Source organism: Schistocerca gregaria, unplaced genomic scaffold (genome assembly GCF_023897955.1).
Source record: "Schistocerca gregaria isolate iqSchGreg1 unplaced genomic scaffold, iqSchGreg1.2 ptg000313l, whole genome shotgun sequence".
Classification (NCBI taxonomy): domain Eukaryota; kingdom Metazoa; phylum Arthropoda; class Insecta; order Orthoptera; family Acrididae; genus Schistocerca; species Schistocerca gregaria.
In genome coordinates, this window is record NW_026061791.1 from 1,344,082 (window position 1) to 1,357,689 (window position 13,608).

General features: G+C 41.6%; 1 non-coding gene across 1 annotated transcript; it reads left to right on the forward strand.

The window, feature by feature from the left end:
• Positions 1-3,919: 3,919 nt before the first annotated feature.
• Positions 3,920-3,994, forward strand: Trnat-ugu (transfer RNA threonine (anticodon UGU)). Its single transcript has one exon. It is a non-coding gene; the product is annotated as a tRNA-Thr (tRNA).
• The last annotated feature ends 9,614 nt before the right edge of the window (positions 3,995-13,608 follow it).

Below are 13,608 nucleotides of genomic sequence, written 5' to 3' on the forward strand. Positions count from 1 at the left end.
TGGGCCAAAACATGTGTTCCCGAACTCTGTTCAAGGTCTTGTAGAACCCCAAATGATCCCCTACCGCCGAATCGTGGAAATATCTGAGTGCCATGCTAACTCGTTCCTGTGGAATACAGACCTTCCCTTCACCACGGTTGTCTTCCCCTTTACACAAGACCCCACCCCCCGAAGACCTCGCCATCCGCCAACTGCTGCCGAATCGGTCCCCACCCGGGGTCCTCGGCCTGTTTGCCGGCTAAGTCGCAGAAGAAGCCGGGAATCTCAGAGAGAAGGAAATTCACCCCAAGATCCGGCTCAACGTGGCCCTTGCCTTCCCCAGACTCTGCCGCGAACATACGGCTGAGAGCGTCGCCAATTCATTGTCTCTGCCACTAATATGCCGAACCTGGAGATAAGTCTTGTCATCTTAACTTCGGTATGATTTTTAGCGATCTTATTAATCAAAGTTTAATGGCTGGCACTGGCCAAGTAACTCACGGAGGCTCATTGGTTTCAGTCCAGTTGTATTGCTCACCTGTTCTCCAGATAAGGTTGTGTAGTTTATGTCTCAGAAAAGTGTCTGCCCATCATGTGTGTTGTGTTAGAGATAATTGGCAGCGGTCGACGCTAGCATACAGGGAGCAGAGCACCACGGCGGCAGAGAGATATTTAAGGCCATGTCCTCTCCTTTACATCTTGGGTTATGTTGTCACTTTTGCGTGATTCCATCTTTCCGGTGCTGAACTATAGCATCCAAAGTTCAATTGCATTGCCAAGTTGAGTATATCTCTATGTCATTCTGTGCCTCGTGGATCTCTTGTATTGATTTGAATCCTTGGTCTGCTCGCGTCTATCGCCAATTCACACGAAATTTTGAAGCAACCTTATTTTAAGGGTATTGTCATATAGTCATATTCTAGTTGTAATCTTTCTAAGAATATTGTTGATTAATCAACTGAGTAAGTAAATTTGAAGGTCCGTTTGGTCGAAATTAAAGGACCCCCTTAAATGTTTTAGTCACTTTTATATAGTTTTGTTTAGGAAAGTTGGCTATCCGAACGTTAAATTTCTGTATTCTTACGCTTAATCTGTTTCTCCCCTGATTGCAAGTAGTGAGAGTTCTGCTATGAATTTTATGGACATTTGTGCTATTTAAGTAAAGTTTTACCTAAGTATTTTTACCTAGTCATATTCAAATTTCAAGTTTTAAGGGTCTCGTTCCACTTAACGAAATTTATTTATTATTTGTCCAACTGATCTGGCCTTGTAAGGCAGTCTCCTCTATTATTGTGATTGTGATTTTGTAATGCTTTTGATTGTAATAAAATATGTAGCAACTACAACGGATTACTATTGTGATTTTGGTGTGTCACTACCATACCCCATTTCATAGAGGATGAAATGTTTCATGAAATATATGAAAACCTGTTTTTGATACATTCAACCATTAAGACGGGTGGAATATAGGATGTAATGTTTTATGAAAGTATTTCAGTGCGAAGGAATTTTTAAAGCAAAATCTATGAAAATTGTGTTATTGAAAAATACGTGTTTCACTGTTTTTGGAACTACAACCTCCAAGAAGGTGCAATAGGGGCACAGGTTTCACTGACCCATAGCCTTCCAGCCCAACCTACAAAGTATACGGACTTGAAATTTGTGGAAGGTGTAAATCTTACGCTGAAAGCGTCATTTAGGAAGAGATTGTTCGAAATTTCACTCCTAAGGAGGTGAAATATGGGTTGAAAGTTTTTTTTTTTTTTTAAATATGTCCCTATGTCCCTATTGAAGCTATAACTACAAAACTACGAAAATTGACATTTGGTGTCTCAGACAAAAAACAAAAAAGAAACAGGATTTTAGCATTTTCCGAAATTCTTCCAATGGGGGATAAAATAATTAGTGAAGGTTTTTTGAAAATAAATCATTATTAAAGAACTACTGAAGCCATTTTATAGCTACATCTATGAAAATAGGTACTTGACATTTCGGTTGGATGTAAAAAAAATGTGTTTCGTGGCTTTTGGAAATTTATCTGACTAATAGAGTGAAATAGGGGATGAAAAGTTTTATGAAATATTTCACTATGAAAGCATTTTTAGAATTAAATGGATGAAGATTTGAATTTGACTCCTCGGTTCTAAATAGAAGAATACGTGTTTAACTGTTTTTGAAAACCCAACCCCTAAAGGGTGTGAGATGTTTCAGAAAAAGGTTCATTATGAAAGCATTACTTAATATATCAGACAATTCATATTCGGCTAATGTGTTACAATTTTTAAAAACTACGTGTTTTTCTGGTTTTGGAACTTCGAGCATAAGGGGATGAAAATTTTAATGAAATATTTATTGCTTTATATTAAAATATTTTAAATCTGCATCTATGAAAACCGGTATTTCACTTCTCAATTAGATATAAAGAAATATGCGTTAGGGAATGAAAGACTCTACGGAGATATCACCACAACAATACAAAACGGCTTGATTAACAAAAACCTTGGACTCCAACTGTCAGCATTGCTTTTTGGTCATTCAGTAAAAGACCATGCTTCAACGGCGTTAAGTTTAGAAAGTTTAGAAAGTGTTGCAGTTTATAAAAGACATAAAAAAACGATTAAAGAAAAAATTCTTTGCAGACCATGAACGGTCTACGCAAGTAAAGAAGCGGATGATAAGCTAGCTCTTTATGCAAATGAGTTGATCAGTTTAAGTTCCGAGACATGTCATGCAGCAGGAACGGAATCCTATAGTTGCTACGATTGGCTAAAGGAAAAGTTTTGCAGAATCACGCAAAATCACTTCTGCAAGTGGCTGAGAATCTCGTAATGAATAAAAATTCTGTACTGAGAATTCCAAGGTGGGAGATGCAAGATTCCTCCCCCCCCCCCCTTCCCCCTCCTCACAATGATATCCTTCTTTACCTACAGAAAAATAAATAAATAAATAAATAAATAAAACTAGAGAAATTTCTACTGTGAAACTATTTGCATACAAGAGAACGGCCCTTGAAATTTAACTCTTCAAAGTTTTAAGCCCTGATCATTCCGGATATTGATCAGAAAGTGTTAATCCACCTGTGAAACCTGAGTATATAATCCCTGTGACATTTGATCAACGGTGTTCCATAAGGACAGGTTCTCATTCAAAACGTTCGAAAATTCAATTTCTTTGTAGTTGCAATTTTTAAAGGTGTACTTGTCTAGACCCTTGGAACGGAAAGGTTTTTATTTTTTTAATCCGTGCTTTACAAAAGTTTCTACAGCCCATTGTTTGAAGCAGTGTCATGGCTGCCATGAGCCGCGCGGGGTACCCGCCATGTCTCCAACGCCTTGTCACGGTTCGCGCGGCTCCCCCCGTTGGAGGTTCGAGTCCTCCTTCGGGCATGGTTGTGTGTGTGTTGTCCTTAGCATAAGTTACTGTAAGTAGTGTGCAAACATACGGACTGATGGTTCAAATGGCTCTGAGCACTTTGGGACTTCACATCTGAGGTCATCAGTTTCCTAGAACTTAGAACGACTTAAACCTAACTAACCTAAGGACATCACACACATCCATGCTCGAGGCAGGATTTGAACCTGCGACCGTAGCGTTCGCGTGGCTCCCGACTGAAGTGCCTACAACCGCTCGGCCACATCGGCCGGTCTATCATGTGTTCTAGAAGAGCTGTACGGTCGTCAGTGGCGCCTGTTCTTTCGAGAACAGTTACTATCTTCATATCTATGGTTAAACGTTTCCCAGCCATTGACCTTCGTCTGTGCGAATGCGCACAGGCTGCCGGAACTCTTACGGGAATCGTCACCTTAGTGTGAGCCAGTAATGAGTGGATGGACAAATACCTATTAAGTACATTACGTAATCGGATTGTGGACGGTTGGGGATGTGAGTCTCACGGGAAGCGTGCGAGGGATAAATTCCTGCAGTCGTGCTGTTCATTTGTGCCCTCGATAGCTCAGATGGATTGAGCGTCTGCCTTGTAAGCAGGAGATTCTGGGTTCGAGTCCCAGTAGGGGCACACTTTTCATCTGTCCCCATCGAAGTATATCAACAACACCTGTCGGCAGCTGAGGGTTTCAATTAATTATCAGTAGTGAAGGTGATTCGATGAACCCTTTACCAGGCACTTAAATGTGTTTTGCAGGGTTTCCATACAGATGTAGATGATAACTCGTCCCGTGTCGCACGTGCTCAAAAGGATTCATACTGCAGAATGCATGCAAACATACTCACCGAAAATACGGGCGAATATCAAGTGCAGGCTGCCGAGTGCTGCATATCCACCTTAGACAGATCGGCTTTTCCTGCCAAGAAGAACAGGAAGTTGCTGTCTAGGAACAATCAGAGGTAGAGGAAGGGTTGATAAATACTCTTTGAATTGCAGACTAAACGTAAATAACGAAAATACATTTTTGGTAAAAATTGGTCAAAACATAATCGTTTGCCCTCCGTATTGGATTAGCTGTTTTGAATATTGAAAATCTGACTCCAGATTCGTTTTCAGCGACATTAAAAATATATATGTAACACTCAGTTCATGCAAATCGAAGTAATAATATAACTAAATGTTTTCCCTAAACTTTGAACACTTTTTTTCGAGTAACGATTTTCTCAGAACGGCATGCAGCATAAATTAAAAGTGGTTCGATCTCTTAACTTCTACCTCTGACCCCTAAATGTAAACACTTTTCTTAGGAACTTATAGCTATAATATGACATTTGTTAATTTTAACTAATTTTTGTGTAGGCATAAGGAGTGAAACAAACCCCCAAAAATCGAACTCAAAGTTCGAATTAGCACTGTATCGTTAAATTTAAGGTTGTTTCATTGCGGTTAGGTAAGTGCTCCCATAAATTTTATGTATTATCGACTGATGTTATCCATTTTCAAATTCAGAGAAATAATGTAGTATCAACTGATGTTACCCATTTTTGAATTCAGGTAACATCTGACGTGGCACACTGCACGCACTCTGCGTACTCCAGTCTCGCAGGCCCTTGATCAAATCATAATTACGGGCGCCATTTTTTATTGAAAATCTAAAATTAAGCTCATAGTATTATCACTCGTAATTCCCAAACAGATCCTTCGAATGTATTTTCATTGTCTCAAAAAAAAATTTCAAATGTACCCTTTTTTGCTCATTTGTATGAGAACCTGGCCGTAACGCCGGAATATAGTCACGAGATTTTTTTTCAGAGACGCTGTACGTTCGCGAGAAGACTTTCGTTCTGCGCGTGTCGAAGGACATTCCCCAGATATTACTGTGTGTGTGCTACTCAGTCGTGCCATTTAAGTGTACATCTTTGCATAGTTTTCCTTTCACGATGTAAACAGTGTTCCGCTCAGTTGCTAACTGGCCAGTGAGTGGTTCCGAAGGTGTCGGATTTGCGGTGCGTTCGGTCTGCTAGGACAACAGCAGACTAGCGTGGTGCCATGGCAGAAGCAGACACTGAGGGAGCTAGCTGCTGGGACGCCAGCGAACAATTTATGCCAAGTAAGACGAAGAGGACTATTCTAAAATTACGAGCCGTCTCAAAAGTGTTTACCATTGGTAAATCTTGCAGTTGAGTCTGACAAAACTGGCAGTTTTGCCTAGAGATACATTACAGAGAGAGATACAGGAAATCCCCCCACCCCCCTCAATGAATTTTTGGTTGTGATGACAGGCCGATTGGTAGTGTAGCCCGAGATCTAAGTTAGGTTGGAAGGTGGTAATTTGATTGAGAGTTGTTTACGCCAACGATTATGAATGCCGACTAAACGTTGTGCGAGCAGATTGCCCTGTAGCGTAGCCTAGTGTTTCCGTACGCGCCACATTTAACACACTTTCTCTAACTGTGTACAAGTGTCTCACAACAGCCACGATAACTACGTTTCTGGTGGGGGGAGGGTAGAGTCCACTATGTAACTTTCACTGCAAATTTTAGTAACAGCATAAACTAACCGAAATAGAAGCGTAATTTTAACTATATTTCCTTTTGTGGGAAAATAATGGTTCTCCTCTTTCGGCAGCAACTGTAATATATAGGCAACTTATTAGTTTTTTTTTAACTCTGAATCATGATCTCAATAGACGCAGTGCTTTTTTTACGTTACTTGATTTGTGGTCTATAGTAAACCATGCAACGAACTGGTAAATTCTTTGAAGTTTGACGTGTGTTACATAGACGACGTCTGCAATGTTCGTAAGGCCAAGTTTGCATATATTCGGTGTCTGTTTTTTTTGGCCATGTACTGTATAATTAAGGGGAGGAGGATTATGTTCAAGGAGCAGTGCATTAGCAGTCTATGGATAAATTGAGAATTTGGATCTAACGAACGGCATGCTCGGGCAGTTTGTGCTATTCTGTTGACCACTGCGTAATTCGGACACAGTGATCATTGCCTCTCCCTAATAACCAGGGGACTCGGGTGCTAATCCTGGTCTGGTACGAATTTTCAACAGTGCCCATTGACTAAAGTCTGTGCCCATTGTATGCTAATATCATTGTTTCGGTGTTAAATTGTATTTTGTTCACGATACGTCGTTTAGCTTTTTCATGGATAACAGCTTTGAAAAGCGTACAGGTTGTAATGATATTCGCTCGTCGTTAGTCCAAGGCAACTATAGCGATTTATAAACACACTTGTAGTTCGTATTAAGCCTACATGCTTAATAGTGTCCTGTGTTTCTTTACCAAGAACTACTTCGTAAGTAATTCCCCTGTAGTCGTATTTTGTTTTAGTATTTTGTTTAAATATTTATAGACTGCAGGCTTGGATGAAATATGAAATACATGTCCGAAGTTCCTGTTCATACTGCAGATACTGTTTCATCCGTACTAGGGCCCAAAACATTTCATCTAATACAGGACACAATTTGTCTCGAGATTTAGCTATTTCTCGTAATAGAGGCCTTGCTTCGATATATTTTTTCTAATTCTTGTTTGGATTTAATCTTAAAAGACACTAACTCTTCCACCAGTTATTCGATATGTGGTTTCATCCCTTTCGTAGCCTAGAGTTCCTAAACGGTCGATAATATTAATGATTTCCTTTCTCAATTTTATTTTCTGTAAAATCTCCTGTTTATGGTTATTGCTAACATGTTTCACGTTCTCACTTTTATTATTTTTATTTTTCTAGTTTTGTGACTGGTAGCCAAATTTTTTTTGAATCTAGTTTTTAATTCTGAAATAGTAACAGTTGAAGGTCAAGAGAAGATTGCGATCTATTTGAGGAGAGTGGCTTGGAGATTTTTTATGATAGACGTACACAGGTCATGGGGATCCTTACCTATATAAATTTACTTCGAGTGTGATGTAGCCCATTCTCTTGTCATGATCTCGGCTGTATCGTAGCACATTGTCTCGGTTAGGTTGGAGATTTTAGTTGAGAGTTGCCGAAGTCAACGAAAGTGATTACAAAGTAAAGACTGTGCTAACAGAACGATCTGTAGCGTAGTCCAACACGTTCTTTCTGTCCTTTTAAAGCCTCTTTTAATTAAAAATAACTAAAGCTGCAAGATACAATCACAAAAACTGTGTTAGGTAATAGAGTAATCCCAGACTATTGTTGTGTAAGTTGTGTGCGTACACTATTTTTTTTTTGTCAGTGAATATACATTTTTTTACTCATTTGCTGGGTTTCAGTTTTCCCGTTTTCCGGCGAATAACGTTTTCCTGTGAAGGGCCCATTAGCTTGTCGGTTATATTTGTGACTTTCTCGACGGTCAGTAATTTCGTGTTAGTCCATCCACCGGCGTCATTGTTAACATCGAATATAGATTTAAGTATTAGGAAGGCTAATATGAAGCTAATGCATGAGTAGGTCTAATAATTAATAAAAATAGGAATGCGGGTAAGCTACTACAAACAGCATAGTGAATGCATTGTTGTGGCCAAGATAGCCACGAATCCCACGCCTACCAAAGTCGTAAAAGTAGTCCTCAGATGATGAAGAAATTGATGGAATGTGTGATGAGATAAAAGAAATCATTCAGATAGTGATGGGAGATGAAAATTTAATATTAATGGGTGACTGGAATTCGACAGTAGGAAATGGAAGAAAAGGAAACGTAGTAGGTGAATATGGAATGGGGGTAAAAAATGAAAGAGGAAGCCGCCCGGTAGATCACAATATATTGATTATGAACTGTAGATTAAAACTGAAGAAACTGGAAAAAGGTGGGAATTTAAGGAGATGGGACCTGAAAGAACTGACAGAATCAGAAGTTTTAGAGAGTTTCAGGAAGAGCATTAGGGAACAATCTACAGGAATGGGGGAAAGTAATACTGTGTGATGGCGGATCTGAGTGGTGTACTGTCGAGGGGAGGGGGTTCCTCCGGGATCAGTGTTGGGGCCGCTCCAGTTCCTTATTTATATAAATGATATGCCCTCAAGTACTACGGGTAACTCTAAAATATATGTTTGCTGATGACACTAGCTTCGTAGTAAAGGATGTTCTGTGCAACATTGACTCCGTTTCAAGTAGTGCAGTACATGACCTCAGTCCATGGCTTGTAGAAAATAAACTAACGTTAAATAACAGTAAGATTCAGTTTTTACAGTTTCTAACACACAATTCAACAAAACCTGACGTTTTAATCTCACAGCATGGGCATATGATTAGTGAAACTGAACGGTTCAAATTCCTAGGTGTTCAAATAAATAGTAAGGTGTTGTGGAAAGCCCACGTTCAGGATCTTGTTCAAAGACTTAATACTGCCATTTTCACTATTCAAACGGTACTGACAGTGAGTGATACTTCGACAAGTAAATTAGTCTACTTTGCTTATTTCCATTCACTTATGTCGCATGGTATTATGTTTTTGGGTAACTCTTCCCATTCTAGAAGGATATTTTTGGCTCAGAAACTGGAGGTTCGGGCAAAAAGTGGTGTGAGTTCATGAAACTCTTGTCGACCTCTGTTCAGGGAGTCTGGGTATTTTGACGTTGGCCTCTCAATATGTATATTCATTACTGTCGTTTCTTGTTACCAATATAATTTTATTTCCAACAATAAGTAGCTTTCACTCGGTTAATACTCGGGAGAAATCAAACCTCCATTTGGATCGGACTTCCTTAACTCTTGTGCAAAAATGTGTGCAGTATACTGCTGCATCCATTTTCAATAAGCTGCCACTCGAATTCAAAAATCTTAGCAGTAATCCACGCGCTTTCAAATCGAAACTGGAGTGTTTCCTCATGGGTCACTCCTTCTATTCTGTCGAGGAGTTAATTGAAAAATTAAGCTGATTCTCATTGTACTGCTGATAGCGTTTGCTTAAACTTATCCACTGATTTTCTCTCAGGTTCATGAATATGTATTTTTATCTCTTATTACTTTTACGTTGTAAGTTCATGTGTCGCCCTAACCGCCGTCTGCTTCACGTCTGCTGTTCAGCGAGCTACCTTAATTTAAGTATAAACTGTATTTTTCTTACTTGTCACTTCTTCTTCCGTGTGTTTTTGCTTTTAGGAAGCTTTGATTGTCGAGTGCTAGTAATAGAGTTACATAGATTTCGTGTTTGTTTTGAATACAGTCAGAGAGAGTCCTTGTAGTCAGCCATAGTGCCAGTAGTGCTAGTGTTTGTTTCGAATGCAGTCCAGAGACAGGTAGTGCTATTTTCATTGTTTTCTACAAGAAGAGGTTAGCAATCACAGTTTAGTCAGTAATCAGCCGCCCTTAATGAATTAGCAGTCTACTTAAAAGTTGATTAAGTCTCTTCAGTAAATTGATGCCTTAGGATGGATAGGATGTGTGACTTATGTGTATGGACGCTGGCCACTCTTCGCGAACAGCTGAGCGTGTTGATGGCCGCGGTCAGCCGTCTTCAGGCTGCTGCCCCGGAGTGTAGCGGCAGTGGGGAGTCTGGTGCGTCACATGGTGCACCCCAGGTGTTAGACGCTTCACCCACTGTCCCTGCTGTCGAGACATCTTCGCGGGTACCGGGCGCGGTTGGGCCACCCTCTCCCCAAGAGGTGTGGCGGGTTCAGCGGCGTTCGCGGCGCACGAGGCGGAGGGTCAATGTTGAGGCTGGCCGTGTGGCATCGCCCGCTCTGCCTGTGAATGGACATGTGGCTGCTCCTTCAGCAAGGTCCAAGCAGGCACACGGGGGGAGGGGTTTATTAGTTATTGGGAGCTCCAACGTTAGGCTGGTGATGGAGCCCCTTAGGGAAATAGCGGAAAGGTCGGGGAAGAAGGCCAGTGTTCACTCTGTCTGCTTGCCGGGGGGTCTCATCCGAGATGTGGAGGGGGCCCTACCGGCGGCGATAGAGAGCACTGGGTGCACCCGACTGCAAATTGTTGCTGATGTCGGCACCAATGACTCCTGCTGTCTGGATTCAGAGGTCATCCTCAGTTCCTACAGGCGGTTGGCGGAGTTGGTGAAGGCAGAAAGCCTCGCTCGCGGGGTGGAATCAGAGCTGACTATTTGTAGTATCGTTCCTAGAACCGATCGCGGTCCTCTGGTTTGGAGCCGAGTGGAAGGCTTAAACGAGGCTCAGACGATTCTGCGGAGAGCTGGGGTGCAAATTTCTCGACCTCCGCAATGGGGTGGAGAAATGTAGGGTCCCCCTGAATAGGTCAGGCGTGCACTACACGCCGGAAGCGGCTACAAGGGTAGCGGAGTACGTGTGGAGTGCACATGTGGTTTTTTTTTTAGGTTAGAGAATTCCCTCCCTAGGCCCGACAAGACGCCTCCTGAGACGCGGAAAGGCAGGAGTAGGCAAAATGCAACAGGGAATAACAATATTAATGTGCTAATAGTAAACTGCAGGAGCGGCTATAGAAAGGTCCCAGAATTGCTCTCATTAATAAACGGTCACAACGCCCATATAGTACTAGGGACAGAAAGTTGGCTGAAACCACATGTAAACAGTAATGAAATCCTAAACTCAGATTAGAATGTATATCGCAGAGAAAGGCTGGACAGTAAAGGGGGAGGTGTGTTTATAGCGATAAGAAGTGCAATAGTATCGAAGGAAATTGACGGAGATTCTAATTGTGAAATGATTTGGGTGAAGGTCACGGTTAAAGCAGGCTCAGACATGGTAATTGGATGTCTCTATAGGCCCCAGGCTCAGCAGTTGTTGTGGCTCAGCACCAGAAGAATAATTTGGAAAATATTTCGAGTAGATTTCCCCACCATGTTATAGTTCTGGGTGGAGATTTTAATTAGCTGGATATAGACTGGGAGACTCAAACGTTCATAACGGGTGGCAGGGACAAAGAATCCAGTGAAATATTTTTAAGTGCTTTATCTGAAAACTACCTTGAGCAGTTAAACAGAGAACCGACTCGTGGCGATAATATATTAGACCTTCTGGTGACAAACAGACCCGAAATATTTGAATCAGTTAATGCAGAACAGGGAATCAGCGATCATAAAGCGGTTACTGCATCGACGATTTCAGCCGTAAATAGAAGTATTAAAAAAGGTAATAAGATTTTTCTGTTTATCAAAAGTGACAAAAAGCAGATTACAGAGTACCTGACGGCTCAACACAAAAGTTTTGTCTCAAGTACAGATAGTGTTGAGGATCAGTGGACAAAGTTCAAAACCATCGTACAATATGCGTTAGATGAGTATGTACCAAGCAAGAACGTAAGAAATGGAAAAGAGCCACCTTGGTACAACAACCAAATTAGAAAACTGCTGCGGAAGCAAAGGGAACTTACCAGCAAACATAAACATAGCCAAAGCCTTGCAGACAAACAAAAATTACGCGAAGCGAAATGTAGTGTGAGGAGGGCTATGAGAGAGGCTTTCAATGAATTCGAAGGTAAAGTTGTATGTACTGACTCTGCAGAAAATCCTAAGAAATTTTGGTCCTATGTCAAAGCGGTAGGTGGATCAAAACAAAATGTCCAGACACTCTGTGACTAAAATGGTACTGAAACAGAGGATGACAGACTAATGGCCGAAATACTAAATGTCTTCTTCCAAAGCTGTTTCACAGAGGAAGACTGCACTGTGCTTCCTTCTCTTGAAGTCGCACAGTTGACAAAATGGTAAATATCGAAATAGACGACAGAGGGATAGAGAAACAATTAAAATCGCTCAAAAGAGGAAAGCCCTCTGGTCCTAATGGGATACCAGTTCGATTTTACACAGAGTACGCGAAGGAACTTGCCCCCCTTCTTGCAGCGGTGTACCGTAGGTCTCTAGAATAGCGAAGCGTTCCAAAGGATTGGAAAAGGGCACAGGTCATCCCCGTTTTCAAGAAGGGACGTCGAACAGATGTGCAGAACTATAGACCTATATCTCTAACGTCGATCAGTTGTAGAATTTTGGAACACGTATTATGTTCGAGTGTGGTGTCTTTTCTGGAGACTAGAAATCTACTCTGTAGGAATCAGCATGGGTTTCGAAAAAGACGGCCGTGTGAAACCCAGCTCGCGCTATTCGTCCACGAGACTCAGAGGGCCTTAGACACGGGTTCACAGGTAGATGCCGTGTTTCTTGACTTCCGCAAGGCGTTTGACACAGTTCCCCACAGTCGTTTAATGAACAAAGTAAGAGCATACGGACTATCAGATCAGTTGTGTGCTTGGATCGAGGAGTTCCTAGATAACAGAACGCAGCATGTCATTCTCAATGGAGAGAAGTCTTCCGAAGTAAGAGTAATTTCAGGTGTGCCGCAGGGGAGTGTCATAGGACCGTTGCTATTCACAATATTCATAAATGACCTGGTGAGTGACATCGGAAGGTCTCTGAGGCTTTTTGCAGATGATGCTGTGGTGTATCGAGAGGTTGCAACTATGGAAAATTGTACTGATATGCAGGAGGATCTGCAGCGAATTGACGCATGGTGCACGGAATGGCAATTGAATCTCAATGTAGACAAGTGTAAAGTGATGCGAATACATAGAGAGATAGGTCCCTTATCATTTAGCTACAAAATAGCAGGTCAGCAACTGGAAGCAGTTAATTCCATAAATTATCTGGGAGTACGCATTAGGAGTGATTTAAAATGGAATGATCATATAAAGTTGATCATCGGAAAAGCAGATGCCAGACTGAGATTCATTGGAAGAATCCTAAGGAAAGGCAATCCGACAACAAAGGAAGTAGGTTACAGTACGCTTGTTCGCCCACTGCTTGAATACTGCTCAGCAGTGTGGGATCCACACCAGATAGGTTTGATAGAAGAGATAGAGAAGATCCAACGGAGAGCAGCGCGCTTCGTTGCAGGATCATTTAGTAATCGCGAAAGCGTTACGGAGATGATAGATAACCTCCAGTGGAAGACTCTGCAGGAGAGACGCTCCGTAGCTCTGTATGGGCTTTTGTTGAAGTTTCGAGAACATACCTTCACCGAAGAGTCAAACAGTGTATTGCTCCTTCCCACTTATATCTCGCGAAGAGACCACGAGGATAAAATCAGAGAGATTAGAGCCCACACAGAAGCATACCGAGAATCCTTCTTTCCACGTACAATACGAGACTGGAATAGAAGGGAGAACCGATAGAGGTACTCAGGGTACCCTCCGCCACACACCGTCAGGTGGCTTGCGGAGTACGGATGTAGATGTACATACTGACACGTTCCATGACCTTGAAGATTTGCTCCTCAATTTGGGCCTACTGAACTTGACATGCGCTAAGAAAGAGGGTAACAGAAGATATATTGAATTTAATTTA